Here is an 8,972-nt window from a genome sequence, read left to right as displayed (position 1 = left end):
TTTTTGTCAAAGTATATCATGAAATGAAATTATTCCATTATCATGTCAGTAGATTATAAATAAATACAAGGTAGTAGTTAAGTTGCTATTAGGTACACAGGTCCAGACAGTTAGTGTGATAATCATGACTATCCAGCATGTATTTAACCTCAGACTCCAATATTTTGTGATTATCATCAGCAAAACAATATGTTTGATCGGAGGAGTAACACCCACATCAGTATCATGTTCAATAAGATTTGTGAGCATTGGTATATCTGAAAAACACCTTCTTATGGACCTGAATGCCTACTAGTAACTTAACTACTACCTTGTATTTATTTGTAACCCACTGATGGGATTATTGATTCATTCTATTCTATTCTATTTTACTAAATTCTATATTTACAGAAGCTCCAATCTTTGGACATCCCTAGGCCACAATTTAGTCCTAGTCACCGTACCACCTATTGGCAACAAGAAGTCAACTTTATGTGACAGACATCATCTGATTTTCCCCAAAATGTATTTGTGGTCTACACATGATGTAAAGCAACATGACATTTACCTGATGTCCTTTAATATTACTTAGTGGACACAGGAAGTGATCACTGACTTCTTTGCACAATATCCAATAAGAGTCCAGGCTTGAAGATGCCTTTATACTCATGATAAAACCTGTCAGCAGTGAGGCACCCGGACATGTTGAAGGTGTGAGACTTTGTCATTACTGCTTGCAGCATTAACTTAACTTTGACATTAAATATAACATTTGAATTTGTTGTAGGAACCTGTGTTTTATAGTAAGAGTGTGTGACTGCATCAAGTGCAATGTGTACAGAAGGAGGCTGTGCCACTGTAACCTTCAACCTTCCACATCTCTTTCACTTGAGTTGCAATAGGAAGGGATCTTCTTGTGGCTAGTGTCAATAGAAGAAACATTTGATACCGTAAATTCCTCACATATTGCCTTGAATACTGTAATACAAAAGGATCTACCCTTAAGACTTCATTGTTGTAATCATTAAATATAATCATGCCACAGCACGATTCGTTTAGAAAATAAGTGATCCAAACTGTTCCTGACCACACTGTGGTTTCACTTGAACCAGACCCTAGCCATCTGGCTAATATGGCTTGTTCACCTTTTTACTGACATCAGCCACCTGTGTCTCTTCTGTTGGAACTCAGGATGTCCTAATCCTCCACCAGCCCAGCAAATCTAGAGCAATCCCTGCCTCGTGAGGTGAGATGCACACTCTGTACACTCTGCTGGTTAGTCACGCCACTTAGAGAATTCTCATTTTAAAACATTTAGCTGGTTGGCTTTTACTGACACATTGAGCACCACTCTGGACCAAATACTCCCCCAAGGAGCTTACAGAGTAGCACTAATAGGACATTTGTCACCAGGCTGATTGACAGCATTAGGCCGCATGTAATGACCCGCTCCTTCTTTCACACTAATCTACCTTATTTATAGTCTGCTCCAAACATCAAAAACCTCTCTGATATTTGCAGATAGTTCCTCTAAATGATTATACAAGATTTCTTGCAACAGTGTACTAAACCCTATTGCTTTCACTAAAGGAAATCCTTTAGTGACCTTTTTACTTCTATAGCCCATATCCCTTCATCATTAACAGGCTGCACAAGACAAACAAACATCATACACAGACACACAATGAATAATCTTAAAGCAGAAACAAAGAACTATCCTTAGCCACAAAAAGTACAAGGAGTCCTACAGCAGATGGCCAGGCCCCCACTAAACTCAAACCTCTTGGAGTCAGTGCAGGATTATACTGTAGGATTAAAAGACCTGTGTAAGTTCTCAAAGATGCTAGAACAACCTACCTGCCAAGTACCTTTAATTGCATACAAGTGTATCACTAAGAACAGCTGTTGCTTTTGAGAGTGGCCCACAAAATATATAAAACAAGGAAAGCACTCAGAGAGCACAGTACTCTGCCAAGACTGTTCATTCCCCCATATGGCATTGTCAGAAATGCAGCATATTTTTTGTGTGGATGCAGTATTTTATTATTAATGATCAGAAATCATGGCAAAATAGAATGTGGCCATTTAATATAGATGTACCCACAAACAAAATGACCGACCTTGTGCTGAGCACAGGCGTATGTTATGCATGTGTATAAATCGTGTGACCTAAATACGCGAATGGCAGGAATTGATGGGACTCGGAAACACTCCCACAATTTAATCAAGTGTTCCTTGTACCATTTCCGATAAGTCTGCTGTGGTGCATTTGTAGTAGGACCATAATTATGTGAACGTCAGCAGGTAGCTAGTAGCATTCTCTTGTTGTCACAGTTACAGTGACACTGTGCTGCTATCTCACAATGGGAAATACTTAACAAATCCATGGATGCAGACTATAAGTCGCATCACTGCCAAAATCTAAACAATTGGTCCTTGTGTTATTTCTGACCTTCCCTGAAAATTTCATCCAAATACGTTTGTCCGTTTTTGAGTAATGTTATATGCACAGACAGACAGATTCACGTGCGCCGCTCAACACATAACTCTGCTTCACTCCTTGGTGGAGTAATGAGATAACCCAAATTAAATGGCATAGATCTAAAAAATAATAAAAAAAAATGCAAGCACTGATGGGACCTGGCAACTTTGAGGTGATTCACAGTCAAGTGGCTATATTGCAAGCATGTAGAGTGTTTCAGGCCTGGACACTCATCAAATGGTAAACAAAATGAGGAACATATCACTTCCTTCACTTCGTGACGTTATAGAAGAACCTCTAACTATACATCATGCTGCTGCCTATCATATGTAGAACACACCACATTAATTTTATTTGGTGCTGTGACTATGACTTCATCATACTGATGTGTTTATGTCTGGACCTTTACCAAGAATGAAAAATTTTGGGCTCAACTTCATGTTCTTTTAATGAAATGTTTAAATTTGCCTCATTGCCCTTGCAGTGCTGTGACTGTGATTCAGTACTAGCATGTACATGGGTTAGAAGAGTAATCTCGTCACACTTGTGAAATCTAGGAAAGATTTGACAATGTGGAGTTCGGTTACAACTGTTTCTTTGAAATTTAAGTGTGATAGTTTTTCTGATCCAAATGTGATGTGGATTTGCTAGGCAAAGAACAGATGCAAAAACAGTAACTTGCTTTTGCCATTCAGTGGTGCTGTGACTCAGTTGGGAGCGGTAGATGTGCTTAGGTTGTGACTCTAATCACCAATGAAAAATTTGATGTGAATTGCACAATGAACATTTGAGTTACAACAACTTCAGTTTTCACTGCTAAATACTGAAATTCCCTTTGTCACCACAGCATGGCATTTTGTGTCACAATGGTCTTTAGATGACAGCTACAGTAGGTCTGAAGCACCATCTAGTGGTGAATTGTGTTCAATACTTTGGAACTAAAAAAGAGAGAGAAAGAAATGTAAAAAGAAAACCTAAAAAATACACTCACCTTATCCAAAAAATGTAACAAATTTGTGCAGCTTTTAATACAAATCAGTCAGGGCAGCTAGATGACATGATGGAGAGGGTGCAGGTGGAGTCAGCAACAATCCTACAGGATCATGGACTAGCTGACCTACAGGCCCAGCCCGGTCTCACGGGGATTCGTGAAACTGTCACGTCAGTTTTTGTTTCAGTTTCGTGCGCACCAACACGATGTCGTCATGTTTTTCGTGCCGCTCACCACGAGCGAAACCCGCTGTGGTAATCACATCTGAAAGTGGTTTATACCAGCGGATTCATGACGATCTAAGCTGTTCATTGGCGTTTGCGGCCGCCACTGCGGCCGCCGCTTCGGCCGCCGGACATTCTTTAAATTCCTATGCAAATTCGGCGGATTCATGACGATCTAAGCTGTCCATCGGCGTTTGCGGCCGCCGCAGCGGCTGCTGCTGTGGCCGGATGTCTGGCGGCCGCAATGGCGGCCGCAATGGCGGCGGCCGCAAACGCCATTCAAATTTTTTTTCCTGCTCTATTGTTAAGGTGTTTGAACCCTTCAGATCACTTGTAAGTCTATATCATCAGTCAGTTCCCAGTATTATCTTCCTAAATCAAGCCTTTCTACCTAAAATATCAATTTCCGAGTGGAAAAATAGGGATTTAAATATTTTATAACTTAGCAAATAGCAATCATATGATGTTAAAACTTTGCAAGTAATCTATTCTTATGTTGGGATAGTTAAAAAAAAAAGTTTGGAGATGATCAGAGGAGGTCATACAACAAAATTTCCTCAGATTTGTTGAAATGAGATGGAATGACTCCACTGTAAGTTATGTAAAAAGACGTCAGTGTTGTGGACTACTACCACTAATGTTGCTACTGAAAGTCCGATCTGCATCAGAGTTAGCATAACATTAAACTGTGTGAACTTGCTAACCTGCAAAACTCGAGTAGGAAGCTGCTTAGAGAGAATCGTCCTCCTGTATGTGTTTTCTACTGTTAACGTTAATTAAACTGTGAGAAATGTAGTGAACTCTGCTGAAAAATATAGAACCAGAAAAACGTGAGCAAGAAGCTGCTTAGAGAGAGAGGTCCCAGTCTGTGTTTCACAGGAAAGTGTTGACAGTCAAAAAAAAATAAATAAATAAAAACACATGCTGCTGCTTTTCTTCTTGTAAACAGCCTGGTTTAGAAGGAAAGAAGGCTAGAGCATGTTGTGACTTAACATTTTTGAAACCAAATACCTATTAGTGCATTTATTTATTAATTAAAATGTATTTGATTATTTTCTACATTATTTATTTAAAAATATTTTTATTTGCAGCCGATGCAGACATTTTTTCAGATAATCTACATTAATCATGATCGAGGTAAAAAGTTCAATTAATCCCGATTTAGATTTTTTCCATAATTGCTCAACCCACTGATGCACTTTAGAGATGAAAATAAGGGAGAAGAAGATGAAAGAGACCATTAATTAATTTATTTAGACAGACAATGTTGAGTGGTCTTAAGACAAATGTTTATTTTTTGCATTCCAGAATAGTTAAGAGATTATTAACAAGTTTGTATTTATTGTGTATGTTAATATAAATTAAGTTATGTTCAAATATTGCAATTTAAATTTGCTAATAAAATCGAGACATTTATTCTGGAAGTTTTCAAAATGTTTCTTTAGTCGTTTTTGAAAACAAAGATTTGAATCGAATGGTGTATCACCTGAACCAATACACATGAAAGTTAGTATAAGTCAATACAGATTTATTTTGCATTGATCATTTAGCTTATCAATTAATTAGGTTCATATTCGTGAGAAATGTAGCCCTGACCCCCGTTCACCCAATCTGTTTGGTCTTATTAATGTTTGCTTACGCACATTTTGGAGACAGAAGAACATCAGTGCCGGAGGGTGAAGTGGTGAATTGAAGCCAGATTGATCTCAAACCTTTATTGTTATCACATATTAGACTTGTAGAGCCGGATAATCATAAACCCTCTTTGTTGTAGATGTTCCTATAGTGCGCCATTCGGCCTACGACTGTATTTGCAGAACTAGAGAGAGATTTTAGGGGTAACGGAGATTTTCTGGCCCATGATGACTGGCTAATAAGCCGATTTAGACCGACCCACTCGCCGAAACCACGCCATCCCGGTACAGACACAGGAGCTGACGACTCGGGGGTTTCTGGCGACACCGGCTCCTTCCAGCGGGAATTGACCGACAGGTATGTGTTTTATATGAAGAATATATGCGGTTACATTTGTTGTCTAAATCCTATCTGGGTCTGATATACAGTTAAATGATGTCCTTTAGGTCTGGGATATCACAACCATCCCTCAGCACAATAATGCCAGCTGTTTTGGATGACATTATAAACATGACCAGTCAATACATCAGGTTTCCTTACACTGTGGGTGAACAGCCCAACATTAAACGGCAATTTGCAGCGATGTCCGGTTTCCCAAATGTAATCGGCGTAACTGACTGCACTCATGCTGCTGTAAGGGCTCCGAGTGAAAATGAATTTGTCTATGTGAACCGAAAAAATGTACATTCAATCAGTGTACAAATTATTTGTACATCGGACATGATCATAACAAATTCAGTGGCAGGGTGGCCTGGGTCAACACATGATTCATTCAACCTGACGCACAGCAGTGTGGGGAAAAGACTGCAGGCCGGCGCTGCGTAAAATGCCGTGGATCAGCAGCTTATTTATATACAGATACATTCATGAGTTACTTTGCATTGACCATTCATGGTCAAATGTGGGTGTGTTGTGGGCGGAATGTGAGGTGGATCCACCTGTGCAATCTTCCAGCTGGTGTGTGATTTATAAAGAAATTGCGTGCAGCTGTGCTTACGCACAGTTTTATAAATCAGGGGCGAAGGGCATACGCCCATTTCAGATTTTCAGCGTACGCAAACTTTTAGTATGGATCCTACGCAATGTTTTATAAATGAGGCCCCTGAGCAGTACGGATCCCACAAGGAACCTTATCCTTATCTCCTTTACTTTTTACCATTCACACTTTAGAATTCTAATATAACTTAGAAAACTGTATTTCAGAAATTCTCTGAAGATCTGACAGTTGTCGATATTGAAGGAGGAAGAGAATTTTCTTCACAGGAGCATTACTTGGGATTTTGTGGTGCTATGACCACAACTATGTACTGCAAAACATCTCAAAGGGATTTTAGCAGGGAGATTTTAGTTCAGTTTCAGTTGTCATTCAGGGTAATGAAGTGGGACTTGTCTCCATTTACAGATATGTTGGAGTACAGCTGGACACTGAGCTGGACTGTACAAAAAGGGGAGGGCTGACCGTATTTTGTAAGAGATTTGAGATCTATTGTACACCAGACCTTGCTGGCTGCAGTGGCCTGTTCTTGGTTTGCCCCCAGAGGTCCCATGTCCATATCCTGACAAATCAGCGCTGTTTTGGCAGCTCAAAGGAGACTTACGCAACCTTAGGCAGGTAGTTTTAATGTGGCTGCTTGGTGTATATGAACAGAAAAATAAAAATTTTATTCTCGATTTTACAAGGTGCCAATGATGAGACGTTAATGTGGAAGAAATAAAATCTCTGGCTGCTTCCTCTCAGTATTCTCATTGCAGTATTCTGGATTAGCAGGAGTTTTTATTTAGAATTGTTGTGATACTCTGACATTAAATTGCAACGCAGTTGCAATAGTCCAGCCTACAATTACCAAAAGCGTTAACAAGTTTTATAGCATCACTCATTTGTAATACTTTGCCTCCATCATTTATGTTAATTTGGTAGACAAAATAATGGGACTATTTTTAAATGTAATGCCATCCAGTGCATTTGACGTTTATAATCTCTGTAGGCACAATACCCAGCTCTTCACTGAACACTTTTGCACTTGACAGAGTGCAATATATATATATATATATATACATATTTCAATTCCGTTACGTCTGCATTGTCTTTAGGCACTACGGCCCTATTATCACTCTTGAACTTGTTTTATGGCACTTATCCAGGTTATTTTCTCCTGACTAGATCTTGGCTTGTGTTGTATCTACTCTCAGATGTACATCACTTTGGATAAAAGCATCTGCTAAATGAAATTGTAGAACTGTAAAATAAACATGAAGGAGAATTATCACCTTTTAGACAATGTCAGCACAAAGTTGAAATGTTAAAGCTTTGGAAAGGTAGAGTTTGTGGGAAAACTGCACATATTTCACAGGTGTAAATAATGAAAAAGCTGGTGAATGTACCAGCCATTTTATATCTGAATTAGGGCTGCCACTAACGACGAATCGATGAACCGTCTGAGCAAGATACGTAATCAAAAGCGGAAGTGAGCACGTAATGCAACAGAAATCACTGTCCGAGTGGAGCGCGGAACACGCGCATAATAAACGCACGATAAAGCACGGATGACATCCACGTTTACTATGAGTGAATGAATATTTACAAATATTCACTCATTCATTAATTTTCTTCCACTTCTAAGATAAGATAAACTTTACTGATCCCGCACTGAGGAAATATACGTTACAGCAGCTGGATACAGGTGAGGCATAGAAGCATGACAACAATTACAAAAGTACAATAAGGCTAAAAATAAAGATCTAATCAAGTTCCCATTAAGGCAATGTATAAGACATGATGAATATACACATGGAAATGTGTGAGTATGGGATTAAGTATAGTGTATCCACATTTCTGCAGTCAAAAATGTTGAGAGAAAAGACGATTGCTAACATGATGTCCCTGCACATGAAGAGCTGTAAGGGAACAGTGTATTATTTTGGTGTTGATCTAGAAGAGCTGTAAAGAGACAACACAGTTGTACATATTGTTGTCGGGGGTGTATGGGAGCGAACGTTGATTGTTTACAAAGAGCTGTAGAAAGACAATGTTAAGAGATACTGTGGCAACAGAAGAGCTATAAGGGGGAGAAATGCTGTTAGGTGATGCTGTTGCAATGTGGAAGAGCTGTGGGGTGTGATGTTGTTGACCCAAATGCGCTACAGGATTAAACAAAAAAAAATGTGAAAAAGATCCTGTACTGGGATCCCAAGGTGTTCCTGATCCAGATGAGGTATATAGTACCTTCAGTGAGTTCCAGGTCGTCCCCGGGGTCTGTCTGGAAAACCTCCAGTGAAAGTTGCCCAGGAGGCGTCTTAATCAGATGCCTGGACCCACTCAACTGGCTCCTTTTGTCGCAAAGGAAGATTGACTCTCCTCAAGCTTCCTCCAGATGTCTGAACTCTCCAAATGCTCACTAGCAATCTCACCTCCAGCGCTGGCTCCAGGTTTCGGCCCTGGTCTCCCTTTTGTAGGCGAAGTCTGTAAGCTATGTGTAGGCCAAGTCATGCTGAATCACTCCTGTTGCACCAGTTGGCCTTGTGAAACCCTACCAGGGGCTACTGTCCAAACAACATAGCTCCTAGGATCCCAGGGACACACAAACCCCTCCACTGGGTATTTCCAAATGTTATCTTTTCCATTTATGTATTGCAAGTTACACATTACATATAGCATTTGTGT

Source organism: Acanthochromis polyacanthus, chromosome 6 (assembly GCF_021347895.1).
Source record: "Acanthochromis polyacanthus isolate Apoly-LR-REF ecotype Palm Island chromosome 6, KAUST_Apoly_ChrSc, whole genome shotgun sequence".
NCBI classification, from domain to species: Eukaryota; Metazoa; Chordata; class Actinopteri; family Pomacentridae; genus Acanthochromis; species Acanthochromis polyacanthus.
The sequence above is the reverse complement of the archived record's forward strand: the minus strand, read 5'-3'. Positions refer to the sequence as shown.